Source organism: Lepidothrix coronata, unplaced genomic scaffold (assembly GCF_001604755.1).
Source record: "Lepidothrix coronata isolate B3197 unplaced genomic scaffold, Lepidothrix_coronata-1.0 Scaffold45, whole genome shotgun sequence".
NCBI lineage: Eukaryota > Metazoa > Chordata > Aves > Passeriformes > Pipridae > Lepidothrix > Lepidothrix coronata.
In genome coordinates, this window is record NW_016690225.1 from 4,518,956 (window position 1) to 4,530,115 (window position 11,160).

Genomic DNA, 11,160 nt, shown 5'->3' on the forward strand with positions numbered 1-11,160 from the left:
TTCTGTGGTTCTACAATTCTATGTACACATTTGCATAAGTGTGGAGATGAAAGAAAACATGCTATACTCTGATCTGCTGCTCTCAGCCTGTCATGAAGAGGCTACAACCTCACAGCCTTTTGTGTTCAAATTGGAAAAGCTATTTGATCTTGAATAGCTGTCCTTTCAAGAGTTAAGGACTGCTGCAGCTTGGGATTAATCTATGAATGGGTTTACTTTTAGAAATGAGGTACATCTTTGTAGTTTCCTCTAAACCAGTTCACTTGCATGAATTGTAAGCCTGACTTTGCCTTGAAGGCATGGCTTAGAGGAACTCTTTCCATGGAAAGACTGCACTCAGTAGTTGCAAGTAGGTCTTGTTTCTTCCTTTGTACTTCCACAGGATTTGGCATGTTAGAACTTCTCATGAAGCACAGGGTAAGTTTGTCATGAAACCACTTGCAGTTTCGTACAACACCTTATGTGTGAGTTTCCTTACCATCCTCTATATGTTGGGCATTACAAGTAGCTCAGAAAATAACAGCTACTAAAAATTACTTTGACAGTCATGTAACATAATCACCTATACGTAACAGCTTGTGCAAATGCCCTATTTATAGAGGATTTGAAGTCAGCAGGTGTGCTACTGTGTTGTGTTTTTATCAATGTGTTATAGTTGTACTAAAAAGAATAAAAGTTGAAAACAAGTGTGTTAATCTGGAAACACTGTGAGGAGCTTTCTCTGTTTCTAGGATCAAAAGAAGCATTGACTAGTAGGAGAGGTAATGCAATATCTGTCATACCCATCTGGAGGGTTCATCCCAGAAACATACTTTACAGGACTTAAATCTGGCTGAATGGCCAGTGAACCACTCCTTGTCCCCCAGACACCTCTGGTCATCATAGAGTTGCTAATCAATTGGTGGCAGAAGCTCAATTCAGCTGGAGGTTTGTATCAAGTTGATACAAACTATTGTGATGTGAATCGTTCAAGGGGCAGTTTTATTGGTAGTTTTGGTTTTGGAGGTTTTTTGTGGTTTGTGTTTTGTTTTGTTGTTTTTTTTATTTTTTTGCTAAAAAACTTTTTTTTTTGGCTGTAGTTGTTGGTGGTATCCTTTTGTGTAAGAAAAGACAAAGTCTTCATTTAGTCTCTGGCATTAGAGAACACAGCTGTAGCCATTTGGAACAGATGCAGATGACAGAAGTGTCCCCGTAGGGGCCTGAAGGATAAATAGTTGTTTTAACTAGTAGATTTACATTTGTTGATTGGAGATAACTCTTTTTCTGTCCTCAACAGTGGTAGCAGAGTTATGTGGACGGCAAATTTGACTTCAATTTTGACTTGGCTTTCATTTCATCTTCTCGATTTCTCTCACTTCAAAGACTCTAGATACAGCTCTAGTAAGAGATATGTAGAAGGGTACTCATAGGATCAGCTTGATGTCCTGACAATTTCTATATTAGAAAATACTGTAGGCAAGCAAATCTCTTTATTGTAAAGTAGTTGGTGCTACACACACTTTAGGTTAGGGTTTTTCTTTTGCTTCAGGTGTGCTGTGGTCTGTTCCTATGGACTAATGCCCACTTGAAGCCGCAGTGTGTTAGGGTGCTCTGGGAATGTATCTCCCAGTTAATTTGTGAGCAGTCTTGTTTTTGGGGTTTGACACTGCTTGATGACACAATAGAGACCATATATGGAGGTAAACTCAAAGCTTATTTTAAAAGCATATCCTTTTCATCTGAACTAGAACACTAATGTGCTTCTGCAGTTTCCTGCCTTGCATCCCTATATACATTTACTCCAGTAAAGAGGAATTATTGCTAGATCTCTGCGTTCTTGGCATCTGACATACCTAACAGTACATGGTATCAGTATATTGGCCTGAGGCAGATGACTTTCCTTCTGTTGGATGTGTGAAAGATCCAGTTGGTTTTGTTATATACTCTGCAGTCTGGTTGCCATCCCATCAAAGGGACCTCTGATCCCTCTCGGATTAGGGACTATTTTCAAAGAAAGGCTACATGTCATGAGTGCACGATGGCCTTCTCTTCCTTAAACACATTGCAGTTTGTAATCCAGCAGTATCTCTGGAGCCTTGCATCCCAGCAGCATAATGCTTTTCCCTCCAGGTGTGATAAGCAAGTTCCATATTAATTTCTGGCAAATTAGGTAAGTAATGGGAGAAAAATACGGTTACGAAAGGAAAGCCCTGCTGTTGTGGAAAAGACCACAAATGGATAATATTTCCTTTCTTCTTGAACTGTCCATTTCAAGCACAGAAACCACTTTCCACTTCCTGACAATATTTACTTCATAGCATTCATGAACATTTTTCATCCTGTCAGTGGTTGGGCCCAAGAAAAAAGCTTGGCCTGACTGCTATACCACTTGAAAAAGGAAGATACATGATGCTGCCATCTAAACAGTCCCTGTGGCAAGAGGAAGAAAACAGTTTTGAGGTGAAGCATTTGATCTTATGAGTCCCTGCTCAGAAGGCATGTGAGTTCCAGGAGCTAAGCTCTTCTTAGGGACCATGTAGGCATTGAAATGTTGGCTTAAGTCCTGGGCCAAAGCCAGAAAGGGGTGTAAGGTTTGGCATGATTATTCTGGAAGAATTCATAGACATCTGTGTACTGCCCTATGCAAACTGTTGTCAGTAGTTGCTGTTCCAGGGATCAGGATCAGTATTTGAGCTGCTGTCAAAGCAAGGCACAGCTGGGATCCCTGTGAGCAGGGAGGTTGTTGCAGCTCTGAGCATGATGCTGTTGGCTGTCTGGTACCTGGGGATTTCTGAGGATTTCTGGTAGTCACAGGAAAACCTCAGCAGAGGGAAAAGAAGTCTTCTCACATAGGCCAGATCTCTGACTTGCCATCTGAAAGCTCAGGAAAATGCCTGTGCCGGGATTTAGTGTGGTGAAAAATGCTGATGGATTGATAAGTAAGAGAATAGTCCTAGATACACTGCTTTGAGGAAAAAACAAACCACCACTCAACAAAACCCCAAAACAACCAGTGAGAGTTGCCTTATTCTTTTATTTGCATTATTTCCTCTCTCTGCCCTTCCTGTAAAAACAGGAGAGGCCTTTGAGTGGGTAATTGAAGGCACTGGTTAGACAGCCTACTGTCTCCCCTTGCAGCCAGCCCTGCCACTGAATAGAGGTGGAATTTGTCAAGATTGTTTTCCTGCAGTTGTAACTAGTTATTGCCATTGGAGGAATGTCTCGTTCTCTCCAGATTGACAATGTGTGCTTGTGGGAAGCTTAATTCTACCAGGCAAGGGAGGAAAGAGGAGGAGCTTGATGGAGTAGCTTACTTTCCTGGTTCACCATCTGTGGCAGAAATGGTCTTAGTTTACAGACCAAACATAGTATGATTTTTTTTTTTATTTTTTTTTTCTTTGTCAGTAATTTCTATATGAACAATTCTTCCCTACAGCCCCCAAAGCATTTCCCTTCTGGTCAAGATAATGCAGAATGTTGGGTTTTTGTTGTTTTTTCCCTTCAAATTGCAGGACTTTAAAATCCCTGCTTTAAATGTCAAAATACAAAGTCATGAATGTCATCTTTGTAGCTTAAGCCCTAAATGGTGTGTTTGTTGTGGGAAGCGCTGGTGGAAGTCTTTGGCAGCGTATGTTTTGTGAACTCTGTTTACAAAGAGGTTGCCTCTTCTTATCCCTGGTGACAGGCCTAAAAATGGCATTTGCTCAGGGAAAGGGCTGAACAGCTCTGGAAAATCTTCCTTAGCTGTCCTCCTACAGAACTGCAAATGGGTATCCAAGCAGTAGATAAAGCTCTTTACCACACCTCCAGGCCCTATCCCTTAATGTTTATGGAATTGCTGAGGCTGCAGAAGAAGAGATGCTGCTTGCAGAAGTGGGAAAATAAGCTGCTCAGCCAGAAATGAAGAGGATTAAATGGCTCCTGGCCTCTGGAAGAAGGAAGGAGTCCTGGTTCTGCAGGAGGGGGAAAAAGCTACCGAGACCAGACTGGGAAGCAATAGTCCCTCCTGTCAAGATGCTGACCTCTCTGAGGGGAAAAAGTTGAAGCACTTTTCCTTGTGCTACCTAGCTCCATGTATTACGTAAGTTCCTTTCACCAGACATGGCACTTTTCCTGCTTACAGCTCTTCACAGTGCTCAGAGTTCTCAGCTTTTCTCTCCCACGGATGTGCTGTAGTCAGCTCTCTGCAAAACACATTTTCTCATGGTTACCTGTGTTGATGTGCTTTTCAATGCTTTCAGACCTTTCATTCTGAAAGTTAGATAATTAGTCTTTCTAAAATTTTAGATAAACACTAAAGTGGTGCATTAAGGTGTGAGTTTTCAGAGCATTAGTATCACCCTGGAGCAGAGCTGACAGCTAAGTTCTCGGCTTAGGTATTTAGAAAAGCACGGAGAGAATGAAATGTTGTAGAGAAGTCCCAAAGGCTTATTCACAAAGCAGCTTCTCCAGGTTTCCAGAAAGTCTGAAACCTGAGTTTGCTTCTGCAGCTGAGGGATGAATATCAGAGGCTCTGAGCTGAGGTACCAATCCCTCTACAGGAAAGGAGATAATTACTCTCTGTGGCTTTGAAAAGGCAAAATCAATATAGTGGGCTCCTCATTATAACAAAGAGATCTCTGCCCTGTGCCACATGATTTTGTTGTGACCTGGAAGTTGATCACCAGCTGATTAATCAGCTGGCATAGTTTCAAATTCCTTTCTTTGGTAAGGTGCAGAATCCATCACTTTCCCTTGTTGGACTTCATAGGGTTGGTGATTACCCAGCCCTCTAATTTGTTTATGTCTCTCTGCAGGGCCTCTCTGCCTTTGAGGGAGTCAACAGCTCCGTCCAATTTAGTATCATTGGCAAACTTAGTATACCTTCAAGTTCTGCATCCAAGTAATTTATGAAGATGTTGAAGACAACTGGGCTGAGGATGGAGCCCTGTGGAACTCCATTCTGATGTTACTCCATTCAGTGTAACTCTTCATGCCCAAGCTGTGAACCAGCTGTTTACCCATCATACGATGTGCGTATCCAGCTGTGTGCTGGACATTTTGTCCAGAAGGATACTGTGAGAGGCAGTATCAAAAGCTTTACTGAAATCCATAAAGATTGCTTCAACTGGCTTCCCTTGATCAGCTAGGTGGTTACCTTGTTGTAAAAGGAAATCTGGTTTGATAAGCAGGGCTTTCCCCCCATGAAGCCATGGTGGCTGTGACCAATGGCTGTGTTGTCCTTCAAGTGTTTTTCAATATCTCCCAGAATTATCTTCTCTGTAACTTTACCAGGCACTGAAGTGACACTGACAGTCCTGTAGTTTCCAAGGTCACCCTTCCTACTCTTTTTGAAAACTAGGACAATGTTAGCCAGCTTCTAGTCAACTGGGACCTCTTGAGGTTCCCAAGACTGTTCAAAAATCTTTGAGAGAGGCCTTGTAATGACATCAGTCGGCTTTTTGAGTATTCTTAGACGAATCCTAGCAGGCTCCAGAGACTTCCAGGGATTCAGCTGGAGCAGCAGATTTCACACAAGTTCAGAGTTGCCTGGGATCATAAAAGTGGTGTTTAAAAGATGTTGAAATATAACACTCTTAGCAAGGTACTTGTCCCTACTGTCCCTGGTCTCTATTGAATGCCTTTTCCAGAAATTTCCTGATCTAGAGAGCTGCAGTAAGCTGTGTCTGTGTTTCCTCTGCTGTTTGGCACAGCAGCATGTTTTTCATTACTGAGAACTCCAGTCTTTGGCTTGCCTAGCAAGAGAGGTTTAGGGAAGATTTTCCTCAAGAAAACCTTAGAGTTTGTTTTACTATGAAGTTATTTAATCATTCAGTGTTATAAAAACTTTCAGCACTCAGATGACAGTGTATCTTGTTTTTCTATAATCTGTATCAAAAGCTTTGTGGAAGAACTTATGCATAATGTATGAAGCATTTTTCTAGATGGTTTGAGTAAGGCTGAGCTATATTTTGCGTATAAGTCGATGTAAAACATTGAAAGCACAGTATAGTTTTCTCAAAATTATGGCACTTATGGCACATAAGAAGGATTTTTCTTGACAATTTAGGGAAAAACCAAGGATGTGACAGACTATGTTTTTGGTGCTGTTCTGACTAGCACAGTGGTTTACATTCCTGTTAGTTCTCAGTGGTTGAAAGCCACTGAGATCTTGAGCTGGTTGGGGACAAGACAACCACTCTTCCTACCAGTATTTTTCTCATTGCTCTGTAATATGAAGCTTCATCTCTCACCCATCATTTATAATAATCTGTTGAATTATATTGAGAATAATGCCTTTCTTCTGGGAATGAATCACTATAATTCTCAAAGAATGGCAGTTTCCCATGGCACTACTGTTACCATAAGAGAAAAGATGGTTTTGCTTGGGTGCTGACTCTCCACCTGGATGCCCATCCATTATTCCCTGCCTTCTCCCAGCAGTGTCTGGCTCCCACCTCCCTGTAACTACCAGCCTGCTATTACTGGGGGAAGTTGGGGCTTTTACCTATGGAGAGACAACAGAGAGCTGCCTTTTCCTTACTGTACTCTGAGGTACATCCTGCTTACCTACATTTAAGGGCTATTGGGCCTTTTTAAAGTAGTTATCAGACAACAGAATTTGGCAAGAATTTTGACAGCAGAAAGATAACAGTCTTACTACAAGAGCACAGTGATGAGAGTGGTAAAGAGTCAGGCAGGTGCTGTGCCTCCCACCTCCTGCCCTTGAGGCACGGCTCCTGTCCCTGCTTGTCCATCCTTCATGGTGACTGCTCTGTGGCCTGGGAAGAGTTGTTACAGAGGGGTTCAAGAGCTGCAAGAAGTGGCTGTGAGACCTAGATCCCCGTGTTCCTCCCAAAGCTGGGTACAGTTTTACTCTGTAATTCCTTCAGGCAAGTTATGGTTTGGGTCATTTCCTCCTTAACAGCCCATTTCCGAGAATGTTGGTGTGCAGCTCAGAGGGTTTATTTCCTTGAGATAGATGCCAAGCCACAAGCATGAAAAACCTTAAAAATCGGAGAAGCCTCTGAGAGGACAATAATAATACAAGTTTTTTTCAGTCTGTCATCCAAAATGCTAATGTAGCCGTTTGCCTTGCCAGCTTTCCCAGTAACATCGAGTAAGGCGATTTTTGGTTCTAACTCTTTTTCACCCAGAGGCTGCTGGCATTTCCAGCTAATTAACCTATGCTATGTCCTTACCTCAGGGGGCCCCTGGTGGTCTAGTGGTTAGGGTGCAGCACTTTCACCGCTGCGACCCGGGTTCGATTCCCAGCCCCCCGGGCAGATGGAGCTCGTCAGCCCTGTAAGGCAATCCATCTAAGAGAAGGTCACTCTAAACAAACCTACGTCCTGAGACCCTCACTGCCACTGTCCAAGCTTGCTCGGCCCCGGCAGATGAACCTCAGGATTAAAGGGTGGGCTCAGTTCAGCGCACGCTGTGTCTCACCTAAAAAAATCCACTGCGCAGGCTCAAAGGGTTAATGACCTTTCCCAAATCTTCGCTCGCGAAGACTGGCCATACAAATGTCCTTACCTGCCTCTCTCCAGAACCCCCTCTGTTCACCCATATCCTACAGTCTTGTTTGTCTGCTTCTTCTTTTTATCACAACCCTTCCTCCTTCAGCTCCTGATGCAATACAGCCATGCAACACTGCACAGAGGAAAGTCTCTGCAAGAAACCCTAGTGTGTATATTCTACCTTCTTTTGTGTTGCATACGCATGCTCTTCTCTCTTACTTTCAGAGGTGTCACCACAGTCCATCATTGAAACCATTCCCTATTCCCCATCACAGATAACTTCATAAATGCATTTCCAGTGGCATCTTTTATTTTTCATAGAGCTCCAACAGGAAGTTAAGGCTTCCTAGTTACAGAGACACAGCTGTTCCTTGCTAATGTATCCCAAAATAATTAGGATGCTGTCGATGTGCTCAAAAATGAGGATGTGTCTGCTGTCTTCAAGTAAGTGTTCATACTTTTCAGTCTGCTAAATTTGTTTTCTTCGCACTTTGACTTGCTGATTTGTCGCTAAGTGTGAAATAGGTGCTTGTGTTCCCCAAAGCAGATGCTTCAAATTCATGTTTAGAAAGTTAAAGTTCAGTTCCTGTTTTTGAAAATAGGACTTTAAAAAAAAAAAAAAAGATACTTCAAAGCAGCAGTAGCTACGTTGATCTCCATACAAGACCATGCATGGCTCTGGTGGCCTTGGTATAGCAATCTGCAAAGACAGAGATCAGTGTCTGAGCTTGCATCTTTAATCAGGTGTCACTTCTTGTCCTCTTAAAAAAGATAAAGACTTGCTAGAGGGGAGACTTCCTCAAGTGCTTTCCAAGAGCTCCATCATTTTACGTGTGGGCTACATAAAATACATCCCTTTGTCACATCAGTCCCTGCGGTACAGCCCAGTGACTGGCAGCATGGCTGTGGCAGGCAGCAAACCTCCAGGTTTCATTCTGGATGTGTTAGCAATTCACGGGTGTGCTGCTAATGGCCTGCCACTTTCCACTATGGAAAATTAAGCACAAAAGGTTGAAGGAGAGTGACATGAGTTTCAAGATATGCCATAATGAATTTGTGTACAGACTGTAAGACTCACTGCTTCTCTTCATGGGGAGCCCCTTGGCTCTTTATACTTATCCTCTTTTTATGTGATCTAAATAGAGCAGTTTGTTAGGTCATCTAAAACGTTAGATCATCTAAAAATCTCTTGCTTGTGTGAGACAAAGCTTATGTCAAAATGGGTGTTTCAGAAAGTTAGAGAAATGCAATGCTACCAGGACAGAGAGGTGGAAATGCTTACTTTATAGGAATGTTAATAGGACTCATCCACTGGAATTCTCTGGACTTTGATTGGAGAATACATCTGAGTGGAGATGTTGACTCTAAACACTGCAGTGGATGGGTGGGGGAGGGCATGCAGATTGAAGTAGAAAAAACTAATTTTCCATTGGTTGGATAATCCCTTCAGAATCTGTTTTCTGAGCATCAGGGCAAGATCCTGTCTTGTTATTAATGTCTGTGTAGTGCCTGTGTTTGAGCAGAATGAGTATCAGCGGACAAGTAGCCCTGGCAAATGTGAAGGCTGTTTCTGTAACTGGTCAGTGGTCAATAGCTGTGAAGCTGAACCATTTAAATCTGTGCTAATATGCAGCATTTGGGATTCATTCTAGAAAATTTATGCTGGAACTTGAGAAACACAGGAATGGCAATATGCACTCAAACAGTCAGACGAATTGCAATATTCACAGTCCATTAAATCCAATAAAAAAATCCACTATCACCAAACTGGAAAAACAAAGCTCTGCAATGTACATCTGTTATTTTTCAATATAGTAAGCATAGTTTGTATTCAGTAGGACTTCAAAATTGCAAGCTACTCTAGTAAAGTATAGATGAATCTCTTCAAAATACAGTGTATGTTGCCTTACTATTTTCAAACTTCAGTGGGAAACAGCCAGTAATTCTCTGCCTTATATTTTCTGTTTTATTACAGACAGCTGGGTTAGATCCAGATCACTGGCTTAGGCTGACAGAGAAAATGCTGATGTTGTAGCATCTAGTTTGTATTAGAGGAGAATATGGATTTATTTATTCAAATTTTTATGCTGTAGAGGATGAGGCATGGGTGCTACATAACTTTTTCTGTGTTTTTAACTGAAAAGAATAGTTTTGTACCATACAGCGTGGAGGGAGGGGGAGTGTTTAGTCACCTCTACAGACATCTGAGGTTGCTTCTTATATCAATAATGGCTCTATAAAGTTTTCACTGTTGGGAAAATCAAAATACATATTTGCTGTTGTTTTTTAACTTACTGTAGAGGGTTGACCCTAGCCAGATGCCAGGTACCCACTAAAGCCACTCTCTCACTCCCCCTCTGCAACTGGATAGAGGAGAGAAAAAAAAAACAGGTAAGGATTCATGAGTTAACAGCTGGGAGAGGTCACTTACTGATTATTTTCATGGACAAAACAGACTCAAAGTGGGGATTTTACTTAAATTAATTACTAACAGGATAAGAGCAAAAGAGTGAGAAATAATCCCCACCCCTCCTTCCTTCCATGTTCTCCCTCCTCTCCCCCAGCGGTGCAGGGGGACAGGGAATGGGGGTTATGGCCAGTTGTTTCTGCCACTGCTGGGAGAGAGGAGTCCTTCCCCTGCTCCTGTGGGGTCCCTCCCACGGGAGACAGTCCTTGATGGACCTCTCCAACGTGAGTCCATCCCTCGGGCAACAGTTCTTCCCAAACTGCTGTCCTGTGGGTCACTTCTCCATGGGGTGCAGTCCTTCACGAATGAGCTGTACTGATGTGGGTCCCCCACAGGGGCCACAAGTCCTACCTGGGAAAAACCTGCTCCAGCGTGGGCTTCCCTCTCCATGGGCTGCAGGTGTCCAGCAGGACCCCGCTCCATCTTGGGCCTCCCACAGGGTCACAGCCTCCTTCATGCATCCACCTGCTCCAGCATGGGCTCGTCCATGGGCTGCAGGTGGGTCTCTGCACCCTGATGGTCCTCCATGGGCTGCAGGGGCACAGCTGCTCCACCATGGTCTGCACCACGGGCTGCAGGGCCTCAGCTCCAGCACCTTGAGCATCTCCTCCCCCTCCTTTTGCACTGACCTTGGTGTCTGCCTTGTTCTCATGTTCTCACTCTACTCTTCCCTGGCTGGAATTCTTTCTACACAACAACCTTCTGTTCTTAAATATGTTATCACAGAGGCGTTACTATCACTCCTGATCAACTCGACCTTGGCCAGTGGCAGGAAGCCCGACCTGGAGCCGGCTGGCATTGGCTCCACGGGACAGGAGAAGCTTCTGGCAGCTTCTAACAGGAGCCACCCCTGTAGCCCTCCCCCCACTACCAAAACTCAGCCACAGAAACTCACTACACTTACATACTTACACATTTTTTTTCTTCCCTGAAGTACAAAGGATGAGAATATTTTCGCCCTTACATTTCTCAGCTGAAAACAGGCATTTTGAAAGCAAATTAAACATGTGAATGGGAACTAATGTTGTTTTGTTGTTCTCAGCCTGTGTACAGTGCGGTTTCTGTCTGGTGGGCTGGTGAAAGGAATGCAAGGATGAGTTGCTTGTCAACATATAATCTGTCAATATATAATTTGTCAACATATAATCTAAGGTAGCCTCTGGAGAAATAAGTGCATGCTTTGTGGTTGCATTCATGATGAATTCAATGAAATGC